The 13162-nt window shown below is 33.4% G+C and overlaps 10 non-coding genes across 10 annotated transcripts; all 10 read left to right on the forward strand.

Annotated features, from left to right (window-relative positions):
• Positions 1-1150: 1150 nt before the first annotated feature.
• TRNAT-UGU (transfer RNA threonine (anticodon UGU)) lies at positions 1151-1223 on the forward strand. The gene has a single exon. It is a non-coding gene; the product is annotated as a tRNA-Thr (tRNA).
• Positions 1224-2437: 1214 nt separating this feature from the next.
• TRNAT-UGU (transfer RNA threonine (anticodon UGU)) lies at positions 2438-2510 on the forward strand. The gene has a single exon. It is a non-coding gene; the product is annotated as a tRNA-Thr (tRNA).
• A 1247-nt stretch (positions 2511-3757) lies between these two features.
• TRNAT-UGU (transfer RNA threonine (anticodon UGU)) lies at positions 3758-3830 on the forward strand. The gene has a single exon. It is a non-coding gene; the product is annotated as a tRNA-Thr (tRNA).
• Positions 3831-5071: 1241 nt separating this feature from the next.
• Positions 5072-5144, forward strand: TRNAT-UGU (transfer RNA threonine (anticodon UGU)). Its single transcript has one exon. It is a non-coding gene; the product is annotated as a tRNA-Thr (tRNA).
• Positions 5145-6391: 1247 nt separating this feature from the next.
• Positions 6392-6464, forward strand: TRNAT-UGU (transfer RNA threonine (anticodon UGU)). Its single transcript has one exon. It is a non-coding gene; the product is annotated as a tRNA-Thr (tRNA).
• A 1247-nt stretch (positions 6465-7711) lies between these two features.
• Positions 7712-7784, forward strand: TRNAT-UGU (transfer RNA threonine (anticodon UGU)). The gene has a single exon. It is a non-coding gene; the product is annotated as a tRNA-Thr (tRNA).
• A 1214-nt stretch (positions 7785-8998) lies between these two features.
• Positions 8999-9071, forward strand: TRNAT-UGU (transfer RNA threonine (anticodon UGU)). The gene has a single exon. It is a non-coding gene; the product is annotated as a tRNA-Thr (tRNA).
• Positions 9072-10318: 1247 nt separating this feature from the next.
• On the forward strand, positions 10319-10391 carry TRNAT-UGU (transfer RNA threonine (anticodon UGU)). Its single transcript has one exon. It is a non-coding gene; the product is annotated as a tRNA-Thr (tRNA).
• A 1241-nt stretch (positions 10392-11632) lies between these two features.
• On the forward strand, positions 11633-11705 carry TRNAT-UGU (transfer RNA threonine (anticodon UGU)). Its single transcript has one exon. It is a non-coding gene; the product is annotated as a tRNA-Thr (tRNA).
• Positions 11706-12952: 1247 nt separating this feature from the next.
• Positions 12953-13025, forward strand: TRNAT-UGU (transfer RNA threonine (anticodon UGU)). Its single transcript has one exon. It is a non-coding gene; the product is annotated as a tRNA-Thr (tRNA).
• The last annotated feature ends 137 nt before the right edge of the window (positions 13026-13162 follow it).

Consider the following 13162-nt stretch of genomic DNA (forward strand, 5'->3'; position numbering starts at 1 on the left):
GAATACACACTTGTATAGCCAAATTGGAAAGACACATATCGCATTCAGTCTAACCTATTGACTGGTTTCAAGAGCATATTTGAAAACATTTGTGTTTTCTTTTATTGGACCAATTTCCTTCAAACTGAAACTCCCAGCATGGTTATTCACCATCATTATAAAATAAATATAAGAGATTTCCAATTGTTTAACTTTAAAAAGAGCATTTAAAGCTATGGAGCCACTTGGTTAAGTTATGTTATACACATTTTGGTGTCTGGTTGAGGATGGAAATTGATATACAGCAAATTTCAAATCTTTTCTGGTAAATGTACTTTTTTCAATTACAATTGTTGTGTTTATGGTCATCTTAAGGTTCTTCAAGATTGCATTGCATAGAGCAGATTTCATCTTGTGCAATTGATACCAATATTTTGAACATAGGTGCCAATAGATATAACTGAAGGCTGATTTGAACATGTAAGCATATATACTCTACACGTGCAAGCACACTCAGGGTAATGACCACTAATGACTACAAATAACTCTATAAAGATGTCCGGCTATAACATTTTGAAATAATTCTACCCTATGGATCCTAAAGTTGGAAAGCCATGGAAAGTATGACCAATTTTGGATCTCTATTATGTACACACCACACTAACATAAAACAGCTCATTTTAAAATGCATTTAAATAATTTGATTCAAAGTGTCTCCCAGGTATGCCTCAATTATAGATATTGCATATATATCAGAATAGGCCATTTGAAAAGGATTCAACATCACAATAAATAGAACCAAGAGAATGAAAACAGTATACATAAGCCTACATTTTTAATTGTCATATTAGTGCTAAAGTATAATGAAAACCAAAGTTGAAGTGTTCCTTTATAAGGCAGGAGGATTAAATGTTTTGTTTTATGTTAACCTGGCCTCTCTCCTACAGCTCGTTAAGAAGTAAAGTAATACATTCCTAGTCCATTATAGATGACTACATCTACTTTGCCAATTTTATGTGACTGTCTTGATGCAATCTTGAAGAACCTTAAGATGACCATAAACACAACAATTGTAATTGAAAAAAGTACATTTACCAGAAAAGTTTTGAAATTTGCTGTATATCAATTTCCATCCTCAACCAGACACCAAAATGTGTATAAAATAACTTGTGGCTCCATAGCTCAGGGGTTAGAGCACTGGTCTTGTAAACCAGGGGTCGTGAGTTCAAATCTCACTGGGGCCTACTGTGTCATTATTGTTACTGCTGCTAAAACTTAATTTGCAGCAACCTATATTGCAATAGTCTGCTTTAGTATGCTAAATGAGAAGATGATGAATACACACTTGTATAGCCAAATTGGAAAGACACATATCGCATTCAGTCTAACCTATTGACTGGTTTCAAGAGCATATTTGAAAACATTTGTGTTTTCTTTTATTGGACCAATTTCCTTCAAACTGAAACTCCCAGCATGGTTATTCACCATCATTATAAAATAAATATAAGAGATTTCCAATTGTTTAACTTTAAAAAGAGCATTTAAAGCTATGGAGCCACTTGGTTAAGTTATGTTATACACATTTTGGTGTCTGGTTGAGGATGGAAATTGATATACAGCAAATTTCAAATCTTTTCTGGTAAATGTACTTTTTTCAATTACAATTGTTGTGTTTATGGTCATCTTAAGGTTCTTCAAGATTGCATTGCATAGAGCAGATTTCATCTTGTGCAATTGATACCAATATTTTGAACATAGGTGCCAATAGATATAACTGAAGGCTGATTTGAACATGTAAGCATATATACTCTACACGTGCAAGCACACTCAGGGTAATGACCACTAATGACTACAAATAACTCTATAAAGATGTCCGGCTATAACATTTTGAAATAATTCTACCCTATGGATCCTAAAGTTGGAAAGCCATGGAAAGTATGACCAATTTTGGATCTCTATTATGTACACACCACACTAACATAAAACAGCTCATTTTAAAATGCATTTAAATAATTTGATTCAAAGTGTCTCCCAGGTATGCCTCAATTATAGATATTGCATATATATCAGAATAGGCCATTTGAAAAGGATTCAACATCACAATAAATAGAACCAAGAGAATGAAAACAGTATACATAAGCCTACATTTTTAATTGTCATATTAGTGCTAAAGTATAATGAAAACCAAAGTTGAAGTGTTCCTTTATATGGCAGGAGGATTAAATGTTTTGTTTTATGTTAACCTGGCCTCTCTCCTACAGCTCGTTAAGAAGTAAAGTAATACATTCCTAGTCCATTATAGATGACTACATCTACTTTGCCAATTTTATGTGACTGTCTTGATGCAATCTTGAAGAACCTTAAGATGACCATAAACACAACAATTGTAATTGAAAAAAGTACATTTACCAGAAAAGTTTTGAAATTTGCTGTATATCAATTTCCAACTTAACCAAGTGGCTCCATAGCTCAGGGGTTAGAGCACTGGTCTTGTAAACCAGGGGTCGTGAGTTCAAATCTCACTGGGGCCTACTGTGTCATTATTGTTACTGCTGCTAAAACTTAATTTGCAGCAACCTATATTGCAATAGTCTGCTTTAGTATGCTAAATGAGAAGATGATGAATACACACTTGTATAGCCAAATTGGAAAGACACATATCACATTCAGTCTAACCTATTGACTGGTTTCAAGAGCATATTTGAAAACATTTGTGTTTTCTTTTATTGGACCAATTTCCTTCAAACTGAAACTCCCAGCATGGTTATTCACCATCATTATAAAATAAATATAAGAGATTTCCAATTGTTTAACTTTAAAAAGAGCATTTAAAGCTATGGAGCCACTTGGTTAAGTTATGTTATACACATTTTGGTGTCTGGTTGAGGATGGAAATTGATATACAGCAAATTTCAAATCTTTTCTGGTAAATGTACTTTTTTCAATTACAATTGTTGTGTTTATGGTCATCTTAAGGTTCTTCAAGATTGCATTGCATAGAGCAGATTTCATCTTGTGCAATTGATACCAATATTTTGAACATAGGTGCCAATAGATATAACTGAAGGCTGATTTGAACATGTAAGCATATATACTCTACACGTGCAAGCACACTCAGGGTAATGACCACTAATGACTACAAATAACTCTATAAAGATGTCCGGCTATAACATTTTGAAATAATTCTACCCTATGGATCCTAAAGTTGGAAAGCCATGGAAAATATGACCAATTTTGGATCTCTATTATGTACACACCACACTAACATAAAACAGCTCATTTTAAAATGCATTTAAATAATTTGATTCAAAGTGTCTCCCAGGTATGCCTCAATTATAGATATTGCATATATATCAGAATAGGCCATTTGAAAAGGATTCAACATCACAATAAATAGAACCAAGAGAATGAAAACAGTATACATAAGCCTACATTTTTAATTGTCATATTAGTGCTAAAGTATAATGAAAACCAAAGTTGAAGTGTTCCTTTATATGGCAGGAGGATTAAATGTTTTGTTTTATGTTAACCTGGCCTCTCTCCTACAGCTCGTTAAGAAGTAAAGTAATACATTCCTAGTCCATTATAGATGACTACAACTACTTTGCCAATTTTATGTGACTGTCTTGATGCAATCTTGAAGAACCTTAAGATGACCATAAACACAACAATTGTAATTGAAAAAAGTACATTTACCAGAAAAGTTTTGAAATTTGCTGTATATTAATTTCCATCCTCAACCAGACACCAAAATGTGTATAAAATAACTTAACCAAGTGGCTCCATAGCTCAGGGGTTAGAGCACTGGTCTTGTAAACCAGGGGTCGTGAGTTCAAATCTCACTGGGGCCTACTGTGTCATTATTGTTACTGCTGCTAAAACTTAATTTGCAGCAACCTATATTGCAATAGTCTGCTTTAGTATGCTAAATGAGAAGATGATGATGATGTATAGCCAAATTGGAAAGACACATATCGCATTCAGTCTAACCTATTGACTGGTTTCAAGAGCATATTTGAAAACATTTGTGTTTTCTTTTATTGGACCAATTTCCTTCAAACTGAAACTCCCAGCATGGTTATTCACCATCATTATAAAATAAATATAAGAGATTTCCAATTGTTTAACTTTAAAAAGAGCATTTAAAGCTATGGAGCCACTTGGTTAAGTTATGTTATACACATTTTGGTGTCTGGTTGAGGATGGAAATTGATATACAGCAAATTTCAAATCTTTTCTGGTAAATGTACATTTTTCAATTACAATTGTTGTGTTTATGGTCATCTTAAGGTTCTTCAAGATTGCATTGCATAGAGCAGATTTCATCTTGTGCAATTGATACCAATATTTTGAACATAGGTGCCAATAGATATAACTGAAGGCTGATTTGAACATGTAAGCATATATACTCTACACGTGCAAGCACACTCAGGGTAATGACCACTAATGACTACAAATAACTCTATAAAGATGTCCGGCTATAACATTTTGAAATAATTCTACCCTATGGATCCTAAAGTTGGAAAGCCATGGAAAGTATGACCAATTTTGGATCTCTATTATGTACACACCACACTAACATAAAACAGCTCATTTTAAAATGCATTTAAATAATTTGATTCAAAGTGTCTCCCAGGTATGCCTCAATTATAGATATTGCATATATATCAGAATAGGCCATTTGAAAATGATTCAACATCACAATAAATAGAACCAAGAGAATGAAAACAGTATACATAAGCCTACATTTTTAATTGTCATATTAGTGCTAAAGTATAATGAAAACCAAAGTTGAAGTGTTCCTTTATAAGGCAGGAGGATTAAATGTTTTGTTTTATGTTAACCTGGCCTCTCTCCTACAGCTCGTTAAGAAGTAAAGTAATACATTCCTAGTCCATTATAGATGACTACATCTACTTTGCCAATTTTATGTGACTGTCTTGATGCAATCTTGAAGAACCTTAAGATGACCATAAACACAACAATTGTAATTGAAAAAAGTACATTTACCAGAAAAGTTTTGAAATTTGCTGTATATCAATTTCCATCCTCAACCAGACACCAAAATGTGTATAAAATAACTTAACCAAGTGGCTCCATAGCTCAGGGGTTAGAGCACTGGTCTTGTAAACCAGGGGTCGTGAGTTCAAATCTCACTGGGGCCTACTGTGTCATTATTGTTACTGCTGCTAAAACTTAATTTGCAGCAACCTATATTGCAATAGTCTGCTTTAGTATGCTAAATGAGAAGATGATGAATACACACTTGTATAGCCAAATTGGAAAGACACATATCGCATTCAGTCTAACCTATTGACTGGTTTCAAGAGCATATTTGAAAACATTTGTGTTTTCTTTTATTGGACCAATTTCCTTCAAACTGAAACTCCCAGCATGGTTATTCACCATCATTATAAAATAAATATAAGAGATTTCCAATTGTTTAACTTTAAAAAGAGCATTTAAAGCTATGGAGCCACTTGGTTAAGTTATGTTATACACATTTTGGTGTCTGGTTGAGGATGGAAATTGATATACAGCAAATTTCAAATCTTTTCTGGTAAATGTACTTTTTTCAATTACAATTGTTGTGTTTATGGTCATCTTAAGGTTCTTCAAGATTGCATTGCATAGAGCAGATTTCATCTTGTGCAATTGATACCAATATTTTGAACATAGGTGCCAATAGATATAACTGAAGGCTGATTTGAACATGTAAGCATATATACTCTACACGTGCAAGCACACTCAGGGTAATGACCACTAATGACTACAAATAACTCTATAAAGATGTCCGGCTATAACATTTTGAAATAATTCTACCCTATGGATCCTAAAGTTGGAAAGCCATGGAAAGTATGACCAATTTTGGATCTCTATTATGTACACACCACACTAACATAAAACAGCTCATTTTAAAATGCATTTAAATAATTTGATTCAAAGTGTCTCCCAGGTATGCCTCAATTATAGATATTGCATATATATCAGAATAGGCCATTTGAAAAGGATTCAACATCACAATAAATAGAACCAAGAGAATGAAAACAGTATACATAAGCCTACATTTTTAATTGTCATATTAGTGCTAAAGTATGATGAAAACCAAAGTTGAAGTGTTCCTTTATATGGCAGGAGGATTAAATGTTTTGTTTTATGTTAACCTGGCCTCTCTCCTACAGCTCGTTAAGAAGTAAAGTAATACATTCCTAGTCCATTATAGATGACTACAACTACTTTGCCAATTTTATGTGACTGTCTTGATGCAATCTTGAAGAACCTTAAGATGACCATAAACACAACAATTGTAATTGAAAAAAGTACATTTACCAGAAAAGTTTTGAAATTTGCTGTATATCAATTTCCATCCTCAACCAGACACCAAAATGTGTATAAAATAACTTAACCAAGTGGCTCCATAGCTCAGGGGTTAGAGCACTGGTCTTGTAAACCAGGGGTCGTGAGTTCAAATCTCACTGGGGCCTACTGTGTCATTATTGTTACTGCTGCTAAAACTTAATTTGCAGCAACCTATATTGCAATAGTCTGCTTTAGTATGCTAAATGAGAAGATGATGAATACACACTTGTATAGCCAAATTGGAAAGACACATATCGCATTCAGTCTAACCTATTGACTGGTTTCAAGAGCATATTTGAAAACATTTGTGTTTTCTTTTATTGGACCAATTTCCTTCAAACTGAAACTCCCAGCATGGTTATTCACCATCATTATAAAATAAATATAAGAGATTTCCAATTGTTTAACTTTAAAAAGAGCATTTAAAGCTATGGAGCCACTTAGTTAAGTTATGTTATACACATTTTGGTGTCTGGTTGAGGATGGAAATTGATATACAGCAAATTTCAAATCTTTTCTGGTAAATGTACTTTTTTCAATTACAATTGTTGTGTTTATGGTCATCTTAAGGTTCTTCAAGATTGCATTGCATAGAGCAGATTTCATCTTGTGCAATTGATACCAATATTTTGAACATAGGTGCCAATAGATATAACTGAAGGCTGATTTGAACATGTAAGCATATATACTCTACACGTGCAAGCACACTCAGGGTAATGACCACTAATGACTACAAATAACTCTATAAAGATGTCCGGCTATAACATTTTGAAATAATTCTACCCTATGGATCCTAAAGTTGGAAAGCCATGGAAAGTATGACCAATTTTGGATCTCTATTATGTAAACACCACACTAACATAAAACAGCTCATTTTAAAATGCATTTAAATAATTTGATTCAAAGTGTCTCCCAGGTATGCCTCAATTATAGATATTGCATATATATCAGAATAGGCCATTTGAAAAGGATTCAACATCACAATAAATAGAACCAAGAGAATGAAAACAGTATACATAAGCCTACATTTTTAATTGTCATATTAGTGCTAAAGTATGATGAAAACCAAAGTTGAAGTGTTCCTTTATATGGCAGGAGGATTAAATGTTTTGTTTTATGTTAACCTGGCCTCTCTCCTACAGCTCGTTAAGAAGTAAAGTAATACATTCCTAGTCCATTATAGATGACTACAACTACTTTGCCAATTTTATGTGACTGTCTTGATGCAATCTTGAAGAACCTTAAGATGACCATAAACACAACAATTGTAATTGAAAAAAGTACATTTACCAGAAAAGTTTTGAAATTTGCTGTATATCAATTTCCATCCTCAACCAGACACCAAAATGTGTATAAAATAACTTAACCAAGTGGCTCCATAGCTCAGGGGTTAGAGCACTGGTCTTGTAAACCAGGGGTCGTGAGTTCAAATCTCACTGGGGCCTACTGTGTCATTATTGTTACTGCTGCTAAAACTTAATTTGCAGCAACCTATATTGCAATAGTCTGCTTTAGTATGCTAAATGAGAAGATGATGAATACACACTTGTATAGCCAAATTGGAAAGACACATATCGCATTCAGTCTAACCTATTGACTGGTTTCAAGAGCATATTTGAAAACATTTGTGTTTTCTTTTATTGGACCAATTTCCTTCAAACTGAAACTCCCAGCATGGTTATTCACCATCATTATAAAATAAATATAAGAGATTTCCAATTGTTTAACTTTAAAAAGAGCATTTAAAGCTATGGAGCCACTTGGTTAAGTTATGTTATACACATTTTGGTGTCTGGTTGAGGATGGAAATTGATATACAGCAAATTTCAAATCTTTTCTGGTAAATGTACTTTTTTCAATTACAATTGTTGTGTTTATGGTCATCTTAAGGTTCTTCAAGATTGCATTGCATAGAGCAGATTTCATCTTGTGCAATTGATACCAATATTTTGAACATAGGTGCCAATAGATATAACTGAAGGCTGATTTGAACATGTAAGCATATATACTCTACACGTGCAAGCACACTCAGGGTAATGACCACTAATGACTACAAATAACTCTATAAAGATGTCCGGCTATAACATTTTGAAATAATTCTACCCTATGGATCCTAAAGTTGGAAAGCCATGGAAAATATGACCAATTTTGGATCTCTATTATGTACACACCACACTAACATAAAACAGCTCATTTTAAAATGCATTTAAATAATTTGATTCAAAGTGTCTCCCAGGTATGCCTCAATTATAGATATTGCATATATATCAGAATAGGCCATTTGAAAAGGATTCAACATCACAATAAATAGAACCAAGAGAATGAAAACAGTATACATAAGCCTACATTTTTAATTGTCATATTAGTGCTAAAGTATAATGAAAACCAAAGTTGAAGTGTTCCTTTATATGGCAGGAGGATTAAATGTTTTGTTTTATGTTAACCTGGCCTCTCTCCTACAGCTCGTTAAGAAGTAAAGTAATACATTCCTAGTCCATTATAGATGACTACAACTACTTTGCCAATTTTATGTGACTGTCTTGATGCAATCTTGAAGAACCTTAAGATGACCATAAACACAACAATTGTAATTGAAAAAAGTACATTTACCAGAAAAGTTTTGAAATTTGCTGTATATCAATTTCCAACTTAACCAAGTGGCTCCATAGCTCAGGGGTTAGAGCACTGGTCTTGTAAACCAGGGGTCGTGAGTTCAAATCTCACTGGGGCCTACTGTGTCATTATTGTTACTGCTGCTAAAACTTAATTTGCAGCAACCTATATTGCAATAGTCTGCTTTAGTATGCTAAATGAGAAGATGATGAATACACACTTGTATAGCCAAATTGGAAAGACACATATCACATTCAGTCTAACCTATTGACTGGTTTCAAGAGCATATTTGAAAACATTTGTGTTTTCTTTTATTGGACCAATTTCCTTCAAACTGAAACTCCCAGCATGGTTATTCACCATCATTATAAAATAAATATAAGAGATTTCCAATTGTTTAACTTTAAAAAGAGCATTTAAAGCTATGGAGCCACTTGGTTAAGTTATGTTATACACATTTTGGTGTCTGGTTGAGGATGGAAATTGATATACAGCAAATTTCAAATCTTTTCTGGTAAATGTACTTTTTTCAATTACAATTGTTGTGTTTATGGTCATCTTAAGGTTCTTCAAGATTGCATTGCATAGAGCAGATTTCATCTTGTGCAATTGATACCAATATTTTGAACATAGGTGCCAATAGATATAACTGAAGGCTGATTTGAACATGTAAGCATATATACTCTACACGTGCAAGCACACTCAGGGTAATGACCACTAATGACTACAAATAACTCTATAAAGATGTCCGGCTATAACATTTTGAAATAATTCTACCCTATGGATCCTAAAGTTGGAAAGCCATGGAAAATATGACCAATTTTGGATCTCTATTATGTACACACCACACTAACATAAAACAGCTCATTTTAAAATGCATTTAAATAATTTGATTCAAAGTGTCTCCCAGGTATGCCTCAATTATAGATATTGCATATATATCAGAATAGGCCATTTGAAAAGGATTCAACATCACAATAAATAGAACCAAGAGAATGAAAACAGTATACATAAGCCTACATTTTTAATTGTCATATTAGTGCTAAAGTATAATGAAAACCAAAGTTGAAGTGTTCCTTTATATGGCAGGAGGATTAAATGTTTTGTTTTATGTTAACCTGGCCTCTCTCCTACAGCTCGTTAAGAAGTAAAGTAATACATTCCTAGTCCATTATAGATGACTACAACTACTTTGCCAATTTTATGTGACTGTCTTGATGCAATCTTGAAGAACCTTAAGATGACCATAAACACAACAATTGTAATTGAAAAAAGTACATTTACCAGAAAAGTTTTGAAATTTGCTGTATATCAATTTCCATCCTCAACCAGACACCAAAATGTGTATAAAATAACTTAACCAAGTGGCTCCATAGCTCAGGGGTTAGAGCACTGGTCTTGTAAACCAGGGGTCGTGAGTTCAAATCTCACTGGGGCCTACTGTGTCATTATTGTTACTGCTGCTAAAACTTAATTTGCAGCAACCTATATTGCAATAGTCTGCTTTAGTATGCTAAATGAGAAGATGATGATGATGTATAGCCAAATTGGAAAGACACATATCGCATTCAGTCTAACCTATTGACTGGTTTCAAGAGCATATTTGAAAACATTTGTGTTTTCTTTTATTGGACCAATTTCCTTCAAACTGAAACTCCCAGCATGGTTATTCACCATCATTATAAAATAAATATAAGAGATTTCCAATTGTTTAACTTTAAAAAGAGCATTTAAAGCTATGGAGCCACTTGGTTAAGTTATGTTATACACATTTTGGTGTCTGGTTGAGGATGGAAATTGATATACAGCAAATTTCAAATCTTTTCTGGTAAATGTACATTTTTCAATTACAATTGTTGTGTTTATGGTCATCTTAAGGTTCTTCAAGATTGCATTGCATAGAGCAGATTTCATCTTGTGCAATTGATACCAATATTTTGAACATAGGTGCCAATAGATATAACTGAAGGCTGATTTGAACATGTAAGCATATATACTCTACACGTGCAAGCACACTCAGGGTAATGACCACTAATGACTACAAATAACTCTATAAAGATGTCCGGCTATAACATTTTGAAATAATTCTACCCTATGGATCCTAAAGTTGGAAAGCCATGGAAAGTATGACCAATTTTGGATCTCTATTATGTACACACCACACTAACATAAAACAGCTCATTTTAAAATGCATTTAAATAATTTGATTCAAAGTGTCTCCCAGGTATGCCTCAATTATAGATATTGCATATATATCAGAATAGGCCATTTGAAAAGGATTCAACATCACAATAAATAGAACCAAGAGAATGAAAACAGTATACATAAGCCTACATTTTTAATTGTCATATTAGTGCTAAAGTATAATGAAAACCAAAGTTGAAGTGTTCCTTTATAAGGCAGGAGGATTAAATGTTTTGTTTTATGTTAACCTGGCCTCTCTCCTACAGCTCGTTAAGAAGTAAAGTAATACATTCCTAGTCCATTATAGATGACTACATCTACTTTGCCAATTTTATGTGACTGTCTTGATGCAATCTTGAAGAACCTTAAGATGACCATAAACACAACAATTGTAATTGAAAAAAGTACATTTACCAGAAAAGTTTTGAAATTTGCTGTATATCAATTTCCATCCTCAACCAGACACCAAAATGTGTATAAAATAACTTAACCAAGTGGCTCCATAGCTCAGGGGTTAGAGCACTGGTCTTGTAAACCAGGGGTCGTGAGTTCAAATCTCACTGGGGCCTACTGTGTCATTATTGTTACTGCTGCTAAAACTTAATTTGCAGCAACCTATATTGCAATAGTCTGCTTTAGTATGCTAAATGAGAAGATGATGAATACACACTTGTATAGCCAAATTGGAAAGACACATATCACATTCAGTCTAACCTATTGACTGGTTTCAAGAGCATATTTGAAAACATTTGTGTTTTCTTTTATTGGACCAATTTCCTTCAAACTGAAACTCCCAGCATGGTTATTCACCATCATTATAAAATAAATATAAGAGATTTCCAATTGTTTAACTTTAAAAAGAGCATTTAAAGCTATGGAGCCACTTGGTTAAGTTATGTTATACACATTTTGGTGTCTGGTTGAGGATGGAAATTGATATACAGCAAATTTCAAATCTTTTCTGGTAAATGTACTTTTTTCAATTACAATTGTTGTGTTTATGGTCATCTTAAGGTTCTTCAAGATTGCATTGCATAGAGCAGATTTCATCTTGTGCAATTGATACCAATATTTTGAACATAGGTGCCAATAGATATAACTGAAGGCTGATTTGAACATGTAAGCATATATACTCTACACGTGCAAGCACACTCAGGGTAATGACCACTAATGACTACAAATAACTCTATAAAGATGTCCGGCTATAACATTTTGAAATAATTCTACCCTATGGATCCTAAAGTTGGAAAGCCATGGAAAATATGACCAATTTTGGATCTCTATTATGTACACACCACACTAACATAAAACAGCTCATTTTAAAATGCATTTAAATAATTTGATTCAAAGTGTCTCCCAGGTATGCCTCAATTATAGATATTGCATATATATCAGAATAGGCCATTTGAAAAGGATTCAACATCACAATAAATAGAACCAAGAGAATGAAAACAGTATACATAAGCCTACATTTTTAATTGTCATATTAGTGCTAAAGTATAATGAAAACCAAAGTTGAAGTGTTCCTTTATATGGCAGGAGGATTAAATGTTTTGTTTTATGTTAACCTGGCCTCTCTCCTACAGCTCGTTAAGAAGTAAAGTAATACATTCCTAGTCCATTATAGATGACTACAACTACTTTGCCAATTTTATGTGACTGTCTTGATGCAATCTTGAAGAACCTTAAGATGACCATAAACACAACAATTGTAATTGAAAAAAGTACATTTACCAGAAAAGTTTTGAAATTTGCTGTATATCAATTTCCATCCTCAACCAGACACCAAAATGTGTATAAAATAACTTAACCAAGTGGCTCCATAGCTCAGGGGTTAGAGCACTGGTCTTGTAAACCAGGGGTCGTGAGTTCAAATCTCACTGGGGCCTACTGTGTCATTATTGTTACTGCTGCTAAAACTTAATTTGCAGCAACCTATATTGCAATAGTCTGCTTTAGTATGCTAAATGAGAAGATGATGATGATGTATAGCCAAATTGGAAAGACACATATCGCATTCAGTCTA

Source organism: Taudactylus pleione, unplaced genomic scaffold, assembly GCF_031769625.1.
Source record: "Taudactylus pleione unplaced genomic scaffold, aTauple2 ptg001975l, whole genome shotgun sequence".
NCBI lineage: Eukaryota > Metazoa > Chordata > Amphibia > Anura > Myobatrachidae > Taudactylus > Taudactylus pleione.